The 18,812-nt window shown below is 37.3% G+C and overlaps 1 protein-coding gene across 3 annotated transcripts in view; it reads right to left on the bottom strand.

Annotated features, from left to right (window-relative positions):
* The window catches only part of LOC6032157 (rhomboid-related protein 2), a 46,487-nt gene that overhangs the window by 17,887 nt on the left and 9,788 nt on the right, over window positions 1-18,812 (bottom strand). Inside the window, exon 1 of one of the 3 annotated variants that reach the window (XM_038255990.1) lies at window positions 10,649-10,895. The exons of 1 other annotated variant lie outside the window; for it this stretch is intronic. The gene's annotated coding sequence lies outside the window, so the exon portion shown is untranslated. One more of the 3 variants, XM_038255992.1, reaches the window with a different exon arrangement.

The raw sequence follows: 18,812 nt of genomic DNA, 5'->3' as shown, positions 1-18,812 counted from the left end.
GGAGCAGAAATCCCACGTTAGAGGAAGGCCATGCCCCGGGGGGCGTAGTGCCAATAGTTTTGGTTTTTCGTTAAAATTTTGAATATTTTCTATTTAATATATATTTTTAAAAGCGTGGGTATTATATTTACGAATTTTACGTATATTTATGTTTTGAATTATTTTTCATCGAATTACAGCTGCCTTAATTTTTTCCATAATGTTTTGATTGACTTCATTAAAACAGGAACAGAACAATCAGTACACCGAATTCCAAATTTATTGCTTTAAAATGTCCTGTAACTATTCTGAGTGTAGTGTCGATTTTCCCCAGCTGGCAGAAGTAACTCAAAGATATCTTTTCAAATACGTTTGAAATAAAACATGAAATTTAATCTTAAATTTGCATTAACCGGTATTATTTTATTTGTTTCTGCTTCTAGTTTTTTATTACATTTTCAAAGATTTTTTTCTGGCTTTTCTAGTCATTTCATATACAAAAATAAATAAAAGAAATATAAAAGAAGTTCAAATTTAATTTGAATCACAATGTACCGTCATCAGGGGTGACATTAGGTCTAGGGGTGAGATTGGGTCATATAAAAAAGCTGAAGTTTGTATGACCCGATCTCACCCCCCAAACCCAATGTCACCCCTAATGACGGTATTTAAAGTTGAGGTTATTTTATAATCCATAATGTTGTGTACATAAATTTTTTTTAAAGTTCCTTTTGAACTATCTAAAAATTGCTGTCTTTTTTTCGATTGAAGTGTAAATTATCATCAATTAATATTTTTGAGCTTATTCTATAATTTTAAGCTTGAAAACATAACACTACTCGACAAAACAAAACTTGTGTCAAGGGATTGACGATATCTCATCGGTTCCTCAGAGAAAAGGCATCCCCGAATCCGATGCAATCGACAGAATTTGATTTTATGTCCACGCGGACTGACGAGAAGCTGGTAAATTTTTTAACATAAAAAATCGAACAATTTAAAAAAACTTGCGTCTCCTCCCAACTATATGAGCCATCTACAAAAATATGGAGGCGCCTGGTGCATAGCCATTTCCTTTAAGCACAACGGAAACAACCAATACAAATGTATAAAAAGTTGTCAAGTTCGGGGTCCACAGCTAGCATTTTTGTACGATTATAAAAATAAATATTAAAAGTTTAAAATTAAAATATTTGAAAAACATTTTTTTTAAATATATTTGTTTACTAAAATTTTATGTTTCTCAAAGGTCTATGGGTACTTCGGGATGTCCATGGTAATCCAAGGACTCCCTAGAGTTAAGATCTATGAGTCTACCGCCGTAACAAGCAAGAGGTCGTCGGATTTTGACCCCGGATTATGTGCGTATAGCATCAGTGGATATGGTAGACTACTATATGAATGTAATGGGATGTACATGGTCATCCAAGGACTCCCTGGAGTTAAGATCTACGAGTCTACCGCCGTAACAAGCAAGAGGTCGTCGGATTTTGACCCCGGATCATGTGCGTATAGCATCAGTGGATATGGTAGACTACTATATGAATGTAATGGGATGTACATGGTCATCCAAGGACTCCCTGGAGTTAAGATCTACGAGTCTACCGCCGTAACAAGCAAGAGGTCGTCGGATTTTGACCCCGGATCATGTGCGTATAGCATCAGTGGATATGGTAGACTACTATATGAATGTAATGGGATGTACATGGTCATCCAAGGACTCCCTGGAGTTAAGATCTACGAGTCTACCGCCGTAACAAGCAAGAGGTCGTCGGATTTTGACCCCGGATCATGTGCGTATAGCACCAGTGGATATGGTAGACTACTACATGAATATAATGGGATGTCCATGGTCATCTAAGGACTCCCTGGAGTTAAGATCTACGAGTCTACCGCCGTAACAAGCAAGAGGTCGTCGGATTTTGACGCCGGATCATGTGCGTATAGCATCAGTGGATATGGTAGACTACTATATGAATGTAATGGGATGTCCATGGTCATCTAAGCACTCCCTGGAGTTAAGATCTACGAGTCTACCGCCGTAACAAGCAAGAGGTCGTCGGATTTTGACCCCGGATTATGTGCGTATAGCATCAGTGGATATGGTAGACTACTATATGAATGTAATGGGATGTACATGGTCATCCAAGGACTCCCTGGAGTTAAGATCTACGAGTCTACCGCCGTAACAAGCAAGAGGTCGTCGGATTTTGACCCCGGATCATGTGCGTATAGCATCAGTGGATATGGTAGACTACTATATGAATGTAATGGGATGTACATGGTCATCCAAGGACTCCCTGGAGTTAAGATCTACGAGTCTACCGCCGTAACAAGCAAGAGGTCGTCGGATTTTGACCCCGGATCATGTGCGTATAGCATCAGTGGATATGGTAGACTACTATATGAATGTAATGGGATGTACATGGTCATCCAAGGACTCCCTGGAGTTAAGATCTACGAGTCTACCGCCGTAACAAGCAAGAGGTCGTCGGATTTTGACCCCGGATTATGTGCGTATAGCATCAGTGGATATGGTAGACTACTATATGAATGTAATGGGATGTACATGGTCATCCAAGGACTCCCTGGAGTTAAGATCTACGAGTCTACCGCCGTAACAAGCAAGAGGTCGTCGGATTTTGACCCCGGATCATGTGCGTATAGCACCAGTGGATATGGTAGACTACTATATGAATGTAATGGGATGTCCATGGTCATCCAAGGACTCCCTGGAGTTAAGATCTACGAGTCTAGCGCCGTAACAAGCAAGAGGTCGTCGGATTTTGACCCCGGATCATGTGCGTATAGCATCAGTGGATATGGTAGACTACTATATGAATGTAATGGGATGTCCATGGTCATCCAAGGACTCCCTGGAGTTAAGATCTACGAGTCTACCGCCATAACAAACAAGAGGTCATCGGCTTTTGACCCCGGATCATGTGCGTATAGCATCAGTGGATATGATAGACTACTATATGAATGTAATGGGATGTACATGGTCATCCAAGGACTCCCTGGAGTTAAGATCTACGAGTCTACCGCCGTAACAAGCAAGAGGTCGTCGGATTTTGACCCCGGATCATGTGCGTATAGCACCAGTGGATATGGTAGACTACTATATGAATGTAATGGGATGTCCATGGTCATCTAAGGACTCCCTGGAGTTAAGATCTACGAGTCTACCGCCGTAACAAGCAAGAGGTCGTCGGATTTTGACGCCGGATCATGTGCGTATAGCATCAGTGGATATGGTAGACTACTATATGAATGTAATGGGATGCCCATGGTCATCTAAGCACTCCCTGGAGTTAAGATCTACGAGTCTACCGCCGTAACAAGCAAGAGGTCGTCGGATTTTGACCCCGGATCATGTGCGTATAGCATCAGTGGATATGGTAGACTACTATATGAATGTAATGGGATGTCCATGGTCATCCAAGGACTCCCTGGAGTTAAGATCTACGAGTCTACCGCCGTAACAAGCAAGAGGTCGTCGGATTTTGACCCCGGATCATGTGCGTATAGCATCAGTGGATATGGTAGACTACTATATGAATGTAATGGGATGTCCATGGTCATCCAAGGACTCCCTGGAGTTAAGATCTACGAGTCTACCGCCGTAACAAACAAGAGGTCATCGGCTTTTGACCCCGGATCATGTGCGTATAGCATCAGTGGATATGGTAGACTACTATATAAATGTGTTGGGCTCCCTGGAGTTAAGATCTACGAGTCTACCGCCGTAACAAAAAAGAGGTCGCCGTTTGGCTAAAGTGGTAAGCAAGGACTTTTGTTCATCGTTCAAACTTAAATATTTCGATAACTTTACATCGATTGTAGATCTTAACTCCAGGGAGTCCTTGGATGACCATGTACATCCCATTACATTCATATAGTAGTCTACCATATCCACTGATGCTATACTCACATGATCCGGGGTCAAAATCCGACGACCTCTTGCTTGTTACGGCGGTAGACTCGTAGATCTTAACTCCAGGGAGTCCGGATGACCATGTACATCCCATTACATTCATATAGTAGTCTACCATATCCACTGATGCTATACTCACATGATCCGGGGTCAAAATACGACGATTACGGCGGTAGACTCCAGGGAGTCCTTGGATGACCATGTACATCCCATTACATTCATATAGTAGTCTACCATATCCACTGATGCTATACGCACATGATCCGGGGTCAAAATCCGACGACCTCTTGCTTGTTACGGCGGTAGACTCGTAGATCTTAACTCCAGGGAGTCCTTGGATGACCATGTACATCCCATTACATTCATATAGTAGTCTACCATATCCACTGATGCTATACGCACATGATCCGGGGTCAAAATCCGACGACCTCTTGCTTGTTACGGCGGTAGACTCGTAGATCTTAACTCCAGGGAGTCCTTGGATGACCATGTACATCCCATTACATTCATATAGTAGTCTACCATATCCACTGATGCTATACGCACATGATCCGGGGTCAAAATCCGACGACCTCTTGCTTGTTACGGCGGTAGACTCGTAACTCCAGGGAGTCCTTGGATGACCATGTACATCCCATTACATTCATATAGTAGTCTACCATATCCACTGATGCTATACTCACATGATCCGGGGTCAAAATCCGACGACCTCTTGCTTGTTACGGCGGTAGACTCGTAGATCTTAACTCCAGGGAGTCCTTGGATGACCATGTACATCCCATTACATTCATATAGTAGTCTACCATATCCACTGATGCTATACGCACATGATCCGGGGTCAAAATCCGACGACCTCTTGCTTGTTACGGCGGTAGACTCGTAGATCTTAACTCCAGGGAGTCCTTGGATGACCATGTACATCCCATTACATTCATATAGTAGTCTACCATATCTGCTATCCACATGATCCGGGGTCAAAATCCGACGACCTCTTGCTTGTTACGGCGGTAGACTCGTAGATCTTAACTCCAGGGAGTCCTTGGATGACCATGTACATCCCATTACATTCATATAGTAGTCTACCATATCCACTGATGCTATACGCACATGATCCGGGGTCAAAATCCGACGACCTCTTGCTTGTTACGGCGGTAGACTCGTAGATCTTAACTCCAGGGAGTCCTTGGATGACCATGTACATCCCATTACATTCATATAGTAGTCTACCATATCCACTGATGCTATACGCACATGATCCGGGGTCAAAATCCGACGACCTCTTGCTTGTTACGGCGGTAGACTCGTAGATCTTAACTCCAGGGAGTCCTTGGATGACCATGTACATCCCATTACATTCATATAGTAGTCTACCATATCCACTGATGCTATACTCACATGATCCGGGGTCAAAATCCGACGACCTCTTGCTTATTACGGCGGTAGACTCGTAGATCTTAACTCCAGGGAGTCCTTGGATGACCATGTACATCCCATTACATTCATATAGTAGTCTACCATATCCACTGATGCTATACGCACATGATCCGGGGTCAAAATCCGACGACCTCTTGCTTGTTACGGCGGTAGACTCGTAGATCTTAACTCCAGGGAGTCCTTGGATGACCATGTACATCCCATTACATTCATATAGTAGTCTACCATATCCACTGATGCTATACGCACATAATCCGGGGTCAAAATCCGACGACCTCTTGCTTGTTACGGCGGTAGACTCGTAGATCTTAACTCCAGGGAGTCCTTGGATGACCATGTACATCCCATTACATTCATATAGTAGTCTACCATATCCACTGATGCTATACGCACATGATCCGGGGTCAAAATCCGACGACCTCTTGCTTGTTACGGCGGTAGACTCGTAGATCTTAACTCCAGGGAGTCCTTGGATGACCATGTACATCCCATTACATTCATATAGTAGTCTACCATATCCACTGATGCTATACGCACATGATCCGGCGTCAAAATCCGACGACCTCTTGCTTGTTACGGCGGTAGACTCGTAGATCTTAACTCCAGGGAGTCCTTAGATGACCATGGACATCCCATTATATTCATGTAGTAGTCTACCATATCCACTGGTGCTATACGCACATGATCCGGGGTCAAAATCCGACGACCTCTTGCTTGTTACGGCGGTAGACTCGTAGATCTTAACTCCAGGGAGTCCTTGGATGACCATGTACATCCCATTACATTCATATAGTAGTCTACCATATCCACTGATGCTATACGCACATGATCCGGGGTCAAAATCCGACGACCTCTTGCTTGTTACGGCGGTAGACTCGTAGATCTTAACTCCAGGGAGTCCTTGGATGACCATGTACATCCCATTACATTCATATAGTAGTCTACCATATCCACTGATGCTATACGCACATGATCCGGGGTCAAAATCCGACGACCTCTTGCTTGTTACGGCGGTAGACTCGTAGATCTTAACTCCAGGGAGTCCTTGGATGACCATGTACATCCCATTACATTCATATAGTAGTCTACCATATCCACTGATGCTATACGCACATAATCCGGGGTCAAAATCCGACGACCTCTTGCTTGTTACGGCGGTAGACTCATAGATCTTAACTCTAGGGAGTCCTTGGATTACCATGGACATCCCGAAGTACCCATAGACCTTTGAGAAACATAAAATTTTAGTAAACAAATATATTTAAAAAAAATGTTTTTCAAATATTTTAATTTTAAACTTTTAATATTTATTTTTATAATCGTACAAAAAATGCTAGCTGTGGACCCCCGAACTTGACAACTTTTTATACATTTGTATTGGTTGTTTCCGTTGTGCTTAAAGGAAATGGCTATGCACCAGGCGCCTCCATATTTTTGTAGATGGCTCATATAGTTGGGAGGAGACGCAAGTTTTTTAAATTGTTCGATTTTTTATGTTAAAAAATTTACCAGCTTCTCGTCAGTCCGCGTGGACATAAAATCAAATTCTGTCGATTGCATCGGATTCGGGGATGCCTTTTCTCTGAGGAACCGATGAGATATCGTCAATCCCTTGACACAAGTTTTGTTTTGTCGAGTAGTGTAATCAATATAATGAAAACATAGATTTTATGACTGTTTCAAAAATTTCCCGGGATCCATTTTTCATTTTGTTCGTTTTAAGAGACCAAATAGCCAACTTATGCACCACAGAGAACATTGACAAAAAAATAATAGAGATATTTTTCATATTTATGATTTATGATAAATATTTAAAATGTACTTTTAAGCATTTTATAAATTTAAAAGCTAACTTTAGTTTGAGATTGGATAAAGTATTTTTTCGATAGAGTGCACAATTTTCAAGTTATGACTACTTGATGGGAAATAGAAGACAGAAGATAACCACACCGTCTTTGCAGACTGAAAACTTATATAAAACGAGACCAACATTGAACGAAACGCTCCAGAAGGATAAGGCGGGAATCGAACCTAGTACTAGTACATTTCAAACCTTTTTTTCGTAAAATCGCGATAGCTCGTGATGTTTACAAGTAAACCTCTTATGTATTTATATCAAAATTTTTGCAATTGTCTGCTCTACAACTTTGTAGTACATTATTACACTCTAAAAAATAACCCTGAAAAGTAAGAAAAAACACGAAATTTTAAAATGAAAATTTGTGTTCTAAATGAAAATATGACCGTTCTGGATCAATGTAGATTCGAAAAGTACATTAAATTTCCCTTAAAATGACATGCTCCAAAAATTTTTACAGTCGAGTAACGGAAAATGGGAGAGTTTTAAAAACTTTTTGAGTGTTTTTTCTTCGATGAAAAATACGTTTTTTCGGAATTCTGAGTATGCCATCAAATCGGGTCCCTTTGACACTAAATTTCGATCTCATCACCGTTTGAGGCTGCAAATTATTGAAAAACACCTCTTTTTCGCATGTTAAAAAATGGAAGGGGTCGTACCGCCCCTCCGTCACGAGATATCAAAAATACGAACCTCGTATTAGTGATCAGGGACAAAAGTTACCCTTTAGGACAAAGTCTCACGCAAATCGAAGAGGGGTCGGGGCAACTGCTGTGTGAGTTGGCGGAGAATTACCCAACATTAAATGCTGGCAAACTTCATTTAATGAGAAAGATTTATTTCTTTTTTTATAATTTCTGGCCCAGATAATACGATTTGAATGTAATTTAATTCTTTTAATGTTTTCAAGAGTATTGATTGAAAATGATATCTATTTAATCTCCCTGTTCAAATATTTAAACCAAACAGATGTACATGTTTGACCACACAAATCATAAAGCAAATATCTTGTTTAGAAGTTCAAAATAACACCATCTCCAATGTTTTCCTATCCCTACCCCTCATTCTCAAACCGAACCCATTTATCTATAATGATATCCATTTAAAGACTTAATTTCCTCGTCAGACTAACGCTGTAAGATGCACCCAAAGCTATCTCTCTCGGGGGTTGCGCTTAGTGCCAGCCAGTCACCCAGTACCCGAGCAGACGGAAATAACTTGGGAAGGTCAGTTTTTGATGTTGTGAGAAGATCGAAATATGTTATTGGGATGATCGGATTAGTTGTTAAAATAACAAAAATCAATAACAAAGATTTGTTCGAAGAATAACTTAAACTGTTATTATGTTGTTATTGCAATAACAAACCAATAACACAGAAGGAATCATGAAGGAATAACAAGATTTGTTATTTTGTGCGGAGAGGTGGAGCAGCATAATAACAAAAATGTTATTGAACTGGTATGTCTCCATAACAAAAAAAGTTATTGTTTTGGTTTATTTGTAATTTGCAAATAAACCTGCAGTTGCCATAACTCCTCTGTACTAGTCAGGGCTGCAGAGTCGGGTACCTCCAAGCGACTTTGAATCCATACTTTGAAGACAACTCCGACTCTGGATGCAGAATATGACGTCAACGACGACTTCAGCTCTCCAAAAATACCCGACTTCACAGATTCCGACTCCAAGTAAAAGTTGCTGAAAATTAGATGAATCCGATGCAGTCTCCGAGGTCTCACTCCAGCTCGAACTTCAACGTCAGCTCCGACTTCCTGGCTCTGTGAAAATAATAACAGTTTTTGTTATTCACACTTCAAAAATTCTCAATAAATAAATCAATTCCGTTAGGGAAGATAACAAAATTTAAAAAAAAGGACTCTCAAAAGTTAACTTATCGGATTAATTTTAGCTTGAAACCCCTTTTCATGGTGAAATAACCCCGAAGAAATTCGTCAAAATTATTTCATAGTTCTAGCCAATTTTAGTAAAATCCCTTAGGGGGTATATCAAATAATTAAAAAAATCTACTTTCAAAATTTCAACTTTTTAGAATAATTTTAGCTTAAGGACCCCATTTCATGGCCAAAATAATGACCCCGACGAAATTAGTCAAAATTATCCCATAGTTCTAGCCAATTTTAGCAAAGTTCCTTAGGGGGTATATCAAATAATTAAAAAAATCAACTTTCATAATTTCAACTTTTCAGAATAATTTTAGCTTCAGGACCCCATTTTATGACCAAAATAATGATCCCGACGAAATTGGTCAAAATTATTTCATAGTTCTAGCCAATTTTAACAAAGTCCCTTAAGGGGTATATCAAATAATTGAAAAAATCAACTTTCAAAACTTCAACTTTTTAGAATAATTTTAACTTAAGGACCCCATTTCATGGCCAAAATAATAACCCTGACGAAATTGGTCAAAATTATCCCATAGTTCTAGCCAATCCCTTAGGGGGTATATCAAATAATTAAAAAAATCAAATTTCAAAATTTCAACTTTTCAGAATAATTTTAGCTTAAGGACCCCATTTCATGGCCAAAATAATTACCCCGCCGAAATTGGTCAAAATTATCCCAAAGATCTAAACATATTTAACAAAAGAAAAAATAATAACAGATTGTGTTATGGACACTTAGAAACTTTTCCATTTGTGCGATTTATGGTTATTTTTATTTCTAAGTCAGTATACCGAACGAATAACAAATTTTGTTATTAGGAGAGATTTTGAAATGTATAACATTTCCTCTTATTAGCGTGTTATTAAACATTTTCAATATAATATCACTTCAATACCAAATTTTGTTATTTTATCAGAAACTGTTATTATTTTTTCTTCTTGAAGTTGAACTTCAGGATAAAATAATAACACTTTTTGTTATTTTAACAGGATTTGTTATTGAAATATTATTAATTTTGTTATTACCGTCTGCCCGGGTAAAGACGTCAATCACTTAGTTCGATGCTAAGTCAGCTTCTAATGCTGCTGCTTCGTTCATCGATAGATTCGTCTGGTTTTGAGAAGAAGAAAAAAAATCGTCTGTTTTTGAGGTGGAAGTAACCGAAATCGAACCGTCATCAAAATAAACTCAACCGTTGCTGTTTAACTTAATTTAACACCTCGTTAATCACACCGACTACCAAGTCGGTCGCTCTCCCTCCTCGTAGTGGCGCATTCCCGACGCAAGTGTAATTTCGTCACCTTTCGACGCGGCGGCGATTCCTTTGCTTGCGTACAAGGCCGCCGACACGGACACTTCTTCGTGGTCCCAGAACACAGGTTGCACTTTTGACCAATTGCCTGGGATTTCAACGGTTGTGGGTTTCAGCGTCGTCGCACGCAAAGCTGCGACCTAATTTGTCATGTAACCGCAGCAGCACCAGCAACTCCACGAAAAGACGTGCCACTCGAAATGTGCCAATCAGAGTTTGGTTTACCTTCTGAACTCGCTCAACTGTTGCTAATTTATCGACGGTTTGATTTCGTACGAATTCTTCGGAAAGATTAAAAACCACGCGCGCACTCAGTAGAAGTGATCAAGTAGGCCCTGGTGACGAGTTCTGGGGAGAACAAAACCGCAAAAACCGCCAAAAGTCGACGCCGCGTCGTCGATCATGAAACACTGTCAGCGACTACTTCGATGTACACAGAACGCGCGCGCGCGCGCACACCTCCTGACTAGAACGCGGCACAATCAAGACTAAAAGCACACATGTCTCTGTTTTTAGTCGGTTTGTTTAATCACTCTCAGAGCCACTAGTAGCAGTAACAACAACAAAGTCAAGTCCAACCGGAGGGGCTTCTGTTTTTCTCTTCTGCGTTTTTCCACGTGCTTTCCCTGCTCTCCCTCTCTGGGAGCGAGACGCGAGAGTGAGACTCTTAGTAGCAGTTACTAGCAACTGTGGGGAACAGCTGGTTATTTCCGAGGAGTCAATTATGAGCAGTTCATCGGCGATCGAAGAAGGCGACGACGGCAACGATGCTTGATGATGTGATGGACAGCTGCAACAACTTCTAGGGGACATAATAAAGTGGAGAAGCGTGGTGGATCTTATGTTTTTTTTTATTGAGCTATCGCAGTGGGGATTTTTTAGTTCTTTTTTCTTGGAATTGATAAAATCTAAGATAAGTATGTTGCTGGCACTTTACTTGTTGTGAAGGGCAAATTTTGCCAGATGGCATCTTATTTACATTGTAATTTGATATCGTTCCTGCGATTGCATTTCCGTTTAATTTGTGGGGTTTGCCCAAGTGTTCACCATGGAATGGTGTAACACTTGTTTGATAAGTGATTTTGGTTCTCTAGTGTGTACTTGATGTTGAACAATTAAATTGAATGCAGTTGAATAAATTAGAGAAAAGTTCTATAATCGATTTGTAAATGATAATATCAATATACAAATGCGTGTTTTTTAGTTTCTTTTTTGATTATTTATTGTTTTTTCTTTAAATTTATTTTAAATAGTCTTTGATTTTTTTTAGCAATTTTACGAATTTTATGAGGATTTTTTTTAATTTATAGTTTTTTTTGTAATTTTCTTTAAATATCCTTTGAAACATACTACATCCTTTGATTTTTCTTAGTTTTATTTGATTTTTCTTCGATTTTTGCTATTTTTTATTTTTGTTTCAATTGATTTGTGAATTTTCTTTGAATTTTATTTATTTAAATTTAGTTTGGTTATATTTTGAATTATCTTTAAATTTTTTATAAAATTTCCTTGAATTTACATTAAATTTTCTTAAAATATCTTTAAGTTATCTTCAAATTATCTTAAAACTATCTTTGATTTTTCTTTTGAATTTTCTTGAAATGTTCTTAGAATTTTCTTAGAATTTACTTTGAATTTTCTTAAAATTGTCATTTAATTTTCATTTAATTTTCATTAAATTTTCTATGAATTTTCTTTGAAGTTTTTTGAATTTTATTATATTTTCTTTGAATTTTCTTTGAACTTTTTTTTAATTTTCTTTGAATTTTCTTTGAGTTTTCTTTGAATTTTCTTTGGAATTTCTTTGAGTTTTCTTTGATTTTTTTTAGTTTGCTTTGAATTTTCTTCGATTTTTTAATTTTCTTTGGATTTTTTTTAATTTGCTTTGAAATTTCTTTGAATTTTTTTTGAATTATCTTTGAATTTTCTTTGAATTTTCTTTGTATTTTCTTCAATTTTCTTCGATTTTGTTAAATTTTCTTTAAAATTCTTTGAATTTTCATTGAAGTTTCTTAAGTTTTTCTCTTAACTTTCATTGAATTTCCATTGAGTTTTTTTTGAGTTTTCATTGAATTTTTTTTTTAAATTGTCTTTGAATTTTCTTTGGATATTCAATAAAAAAAATTCATGCAATTTTCTTTGAATGTTTTTTTGAATTTTCTTTAAATTTTGTCGACATCTTCTTTGGATTTTCTTTGAGTTTTATTTGATTTTTAAATTTTCTTTGTATTTTTTTTTTAATTTACTTTGAATTTTGTCAACATCTTCTTTGGATTTTCTTTGAATTTCCGTTGATTTTCTATTCGATTTTTTAAAATTTCTTTGAATTTCCTTTGATTTTATTAAATTTTCTTTTAAATTTCTTAGAATTTTCTTTCAATTATCGTTGATATTTTTGAATTAATCTTTCAACTTTCTTAAATTATTATTGAGTTTTCTTTGAATTTTTCAAATTTTTTTTCTAATTTTGTTGAAATTTTGTTTGATTCTTTTGAATTTTCATTTAATTTTCTTTTGATTTTTTTTTATGTTTGCTTTGAATTATCTTCTAATTTTCTTTGCTTTGGTTTGAATTAATTAATTTTCTTTAATTTGGTTTGAATTAACTATAGATTTATTTTTGATTTACTATTGAATTTTCTATGGATTTATTTTCGAATTTTGTTTTATTGTTTGAAAGTAGGAGATTCTTAGCAAATTAAAATCATGAAATCATGTTTTCTTTAAATTTAGTTTCATTTATCTTTAAAATTTCTTTTAATTTTTTTTATGGTCTTTGAATTTATTTTTTTTTAATTTTTTTTTCAATTATATTTGAATTTTCTTAAAATTTTCATTTTTTTGTTGTTTTGTTCAATGATTTTTTAAATGTTGTATCAATTTGATTTTAGTATTGTTGTTTTATATTCGTTAACAATTTTCTTGTATTTTTTATTTTCTTACAAAAATATTTTTTTTTTGTTTATGGTTTTTGTGTCTGGTTGTTTTTGATTTTTTTAAATTGTTTTTTTAGAAGATTTGTTGAACTTTTTTTCTTTTAGTTTTGACATCATTTGAAATTTTATGAATTTTCGGTAAGTTTATTTCGAATCTTGAATTTTCTTTGACTTTTTTCCTCTTAATTATCATTGATTATTTTTTTAGTGTTTTTTGTTATTCTTTGAATTTTCTTTGTATTCGATTAATTTTCTTCAATTTTGATATTGCGTCGAATTTTCTAGTTTCTTTTTTTTTTAATTCACTAAGATGTTGTTTTGGGTGTTTTTTTAACCCCTTACAATCCAACCCCACCTTTAGACGATTTAAAAAATCTAAAAAAAACTATTTTTTAACCAATACTTGATCTTTAAAAAACATTGGAAAGAAGAACTCTTAAAATTTTAGGAAATTTGTGGGTTGGAAGTTTTACTAGTTTCATGTGACTTTGCCAATGTTTTCAAAAATGTAAATTTTTTAGGGGTCAACTTTGGCTGTGTGTTTTACTAACATTTCCTATATTTTAAGTAAAAAGAAGTATGCAGTAATTTTTCTGGTGTCACAGACTATGCCTTCATGCATGTTGTTACAATTGGAATGATAGTGTGACATTTTATAGCAGAAATTGTGAAAAACAAGCAAAAAATTTAAAAAGTGACTGTAAAAACATGAAAAAATTAGATAGGAAATATGTAATGATAGGAGGTGGTAGAATAGGCGAAAAACTACCAAAAACAAACATAAATTAAACAAGATAAATGCAAATTAAAATACTAAAAATGAAACAAGCAAAACATAAAACAAGAGAAGTAAAGTTTTTCGTAGAACAAAAGTTGCTCAAAATAACCTCCTGAACACGAGAAAAATAAAAATTTCAACAACAAAAAATTGGCCAGTAGAGCGTTAGTATTCTATTTTTATGAATATTAGTCTAGGGGCTTTTAATTTTGAAAAAAAATCTATTTTCTTTTATAGAAATTTAATGGTTTGTGTTGTTGTTGTAACTGAAATAATATGTTTTTAAGATATAAATCAAAGTTTTTATCAAACCAGTTTTTTTTATTAAAGACAAGACATACAACTGTAAAAGTAGGACTACCCAGACCCCCCTATTTCACTCACAAAACAGCTTTAACTGGTAGCTGACAGATATGTGCTGTCGAGTAGCTGGATTTGATTCCCCAATGATTTTTCTAGCATTGCCTAGCCAGGTCAGCAGTGACGATCACTATCGCACTGACTTCATGCTTCCAAATTTGGGATAACGATTTTTTTATGTGCGAAATAGATAAATAAAAAGTCGATTGATAGAGGTTCGGTGGCTGCACAACTGCTTCAGCGCTATGTTTAAGGGTATAAGAGTAAGTTTAAGATTGGAGTTTAATAAATTCGAATTTAAACATTAAAATGCAAAATTTATAGAACTTTGTCGACACCTTCTTAAAACAATAAAGAATCTCATTGTTCCAAACCGAAATTTCACCCCTCGCCAGATTAGGTCACCACCGGCAATAAATCGTCCCAATCCGCAGTTCTAACACTATCTACGGATGTCGATCGGCTGAATTTCAGTGTGCTACCAAATTAATATCCGGATGAGGGGGCAGGACAGGAGGTAACACAACAATCCGCGACAACGGCGCCGACTTTGATTAGTCCATCGATCCTCGGCTACTAAAATTAGTCATCCACGTCCAGTTTTTGTTCGATTCGCAAGGCACACTGCGATCAAAGCGATCCCATCGCAATAACAATAAGTGGTCATCGGGATGTTTTAGTCACGGAATGTGCCGATCCGGCTGATGAATACCTGATTAGTCTGCGGAGAAACTGTCACTGCGGTATTTCTGTTGGGAAGTTACGAGTCCCGTAGGAATTTATGCTACGCGCGCGGATTTCCGGGCACTTAAACGGTGCACTACACACCGGAACGTCTGGGATCCACTTGGGGTGGAGTGGTACTACTGCAGACACTAAAGTGTGCCCGGTTAGGTCTAAAAATACCACGCACTCTCTGGTGTAAATCGGTCGGTCCCAAAAGAAGCAAGTAGGTTTGATGCAGTCAGTGCAGGCTGCTGGCTGGTCTCGTGGGAGATCTGGTTGGACTTGAATTTGCATCTTCGGTGCTAGCGAGCCAGACAGATCTCTCGGAGGTAAGAGGGAATTGAGATCTCTCGGTCCGGACTATGCGTGGTTCTGTTCGAGTAAGGAGCAGAGATTTGTCGCTTGATTGCTTATACTTCTGTCATTGAGTTGTAACTGAAACATTTATGGGTGCTAGCATTTGAATAGGTCGTAAATGTTTGCGAAACCAACGATCGACGTAGGTGGTGCCACCCAAAAACCATCAAAGTAACCCGTGTTTGGGCAAGTTCCCCGAAAAGGTCGTCCCAAAATTCAAAGTTGACATCAATCGTCGCGCAGCGCCAACTTTGATCGGGCGGAGGGGTCTACTAGATGTCTCGACGCATCAATATTCCGCGCGAAACGTTCGCCGGGTTGTACCTTCGAGGTAGGTTCGCACAAATATGTCGTATTATCATTCATCGAAAGTTCCATTCTAGGTCTGGGTTCTTTTGTCGTTTTGCGGACTGACCGGAAAGCCAGGTAAGAAAGGTGCCAACTCCGTACAAGGAGTTTGGAAAGGCTGCGCGCAAGGTGTCGCCGACAAGATTTATGATCTTGAAGGGCCAATCCGGTGACAAGTTCTCTGTACGCGGTTCTAAATATGGCTGACAAACCGCACTCTAAAGTGCATGTTAATAAGTTGGTACTTAAGTACTCTCGGGAGTGATTAGTTGGTGTGTGACTAAGCTATTGTTTCATTCTTTGAAGATCTCAATAATTGATCAGAGAATGATAGAATCGTGTGTGTCACTTGAGCGGCTAAGGCAGAAAAAAAAAACCAATAAAATTAGTTCTACGACTCAAAAAGCCCCATAAATCATGGAAAGTTATGAGCACGACCCATGTGACTTAGGCAAGGGGCCAAGGGGATGCGACTCCAGACATCTCAGTCTCTCTGTTTCTAATATGAGCGATGAAACGAATTAACGTAAATCTCGTGTGCCACGCGAAGACATTATCGTCAGGCAGCCCTTCGCACGTGACTTCAGATTATGTCTTATTAAGGAAGCATCATCCTCGTAGGGTGGGGGGACCTTAATGTTGGCACGAGTTCTCTGTGGCGGAATTGTGTAAGGAATTGCTTTGCAGCTGGTGCCAACCAGTCTGCACGTTTGGTTTTTGTCTGATGGTGATGAAATGGAGAATTAGCAATTACCTTCTTTGGAAGATTGCTGTATATTTTTTCCTTGCATTTGACCTAAATCTTATTCGATTCTTACATAATTCTCACTTTCACAAAATGTTATCTTCTGTAAACGACTTGGCATAAACATAAAAAAACACGTTTTGACGCCTTCACAAACCATCAAAAATAAAGTTCCCCAAGCGCAAACATCCTCAGCTGCCGCCTGCCAAAACGTATCTGCTAACAAAAATTTTGATAGTTTAAACATCCAGTCGCGCGCGCTCATTTTTAATGATCAGTCCGGAGAGGATATTAATAATCTGTACAGCAAAGCGCCAAAAACATTAATTTACCCCACGCACGCTTTCCGACTCCCAAAAACAAAAACATATCGCGTAATAAATGCCACACTATTTATGTTGGGACCTTTTCACCGAATGTCGGGGGCGTGTCATGTGTTTGAGACAAGAAAAATCACTTTCCTCCGCCGAACATGCACTTTAGAAACGAAGGGAAAAATCAAACCTAATTAGCGTGGCATTTGTTTATGGGCCCGCGCACATACAATATGACGTCGTTGGTGTCTAATGTGGTGCATCTCCTTAATCATTTCGACTTGAAATAAGGGAGACCGTGTACCTCTATTTCCTGCTGAGATTTCCATTAGGAAGGTACTAAACGGACCGACCAACAAGAGCGAGATGAAACGAGAAAGGAAAACATTGTATTGCTCTCTGGAGTTGTTTTTGGTGAAGATTTGTAAATTAATGTTTGGAAAATGAGAAAGATAACTGCAGTTTAGTGTCATTTATGAAAACATAAACAAAATGCACTTATTGTATGGAAAGGCTCAAAATAGAAACTAGTAAAACTTGGAACATACTTTTGGCTACCATGGAGAATTTCCCTTATCTAATCTAATCTAATCTAATCGAACACAAGCGCAGCCAGTCCGAAGAAAGCATCCTGGAAGAACTAAAATGGAGAATTTCCCTTATCTCCTTAAAATAGGGTCATCATCTTTTCTCGTCTTCCAAATCCATTTCTCTTCTCCCTGGAGATGGGAAAGATTGGAAATGAGCTGTTGGAAAATGATCATGTAAACATGACGAATTCCAGTATTCATATAAAAATTACCGTCAGTGGGGGTGACTATGGGTCAAAAAACGATACACCTCTCGTAATTTCTTAATAACAAAAACAATTTAAATATCATCGAAAATCTTTCAACGTAGATTTGCTCTTAGATAGTTTATTAACATTTTCCAAAAATATGGTGGATTTTGATGAACACTACCTTAAATGCCAATTGTTTGAAAATTGACCCAATCTCACCCCTTAGAGGGGGTGACATTGGGTCAAATGAAACTAAAATGATGCTCAAATACAACGACATGGTAAAAACAAGTCATCCAACAGTGTTTCTTGTTCGAGGGAATCGTATTTACACGCTACAATGTTTGAAGTGGAGATTTTCAAACATTTGGGTAGTTTCCGAGCAATTCTAACAAAAATATCAGAAAAATGATTTTTCGAGAGGTCATTTTTGACCAAAAACGTACCCCAACTTTAGACAGCTGCCAAAATAACAGGATTTGTTCTAGGAACGAGATTTTTTCAGCGAAGTCATGTTAAGATGTCCCCTACACAACCCTTTCAACAGAATTCATTTTCATTGAGAAGAACCTGAGAAATGGTAAAATCCGTAAAAAATCACTTTGACCCAATCTCACCCCCTAGACCCAATGTCACCCCCACTGACGGTACATCATATTTTTTTTGAAAAAGCAGAACCCTCCCTTTTTTAAAGAATGTTTCTATAAACATGAATATATTTTTTTCAGAAATTATGTACCTATTGCAATCAATTTTGAAAACCCCTCTTAAAAAATCATCTCAATTTGTTTTCCTGCAAATGTCAAAAAGTCTGGCCAAAGCAGTTCAATTAACATCTTGGCCTTAATTTTAATTTTTAGTAATCTCTAGAAGTTTATTTGAGGAAAATATTGTTTTGTGTTTTCAAATTTTGTTTTTACATTTAGGATTGTTGTATTTTTTTTATTCAGTTTTAAGGTTACTGTTTGGTTTTTAATAAAATTTCTATGGCTGAATAGATCAATCTGATGTTGGTGATAAAACAAATCTTAGAGAATGTAACCT

Source organism: Culex quinquefasciatus, chromosome 2, assembly GCF_015732765.1.
Source record: "Culex quinquefasciatus strain JHB chromosome 2, VPISU_Cqui_1.0_pri_paternal, whole genome shotgun sequence".
Taxonomy (NCBI): Eukaryota; Metazoa; Arthropoda; class Insecta; order Diptera; family Culicidae; genus Culex; species Culex quinquefasciatus.
The sequence above is the reverse complement of the archived record's forward strand: the minus strand, read 5'-3'. Positions and strand labels throughout refer to the sequence as shown.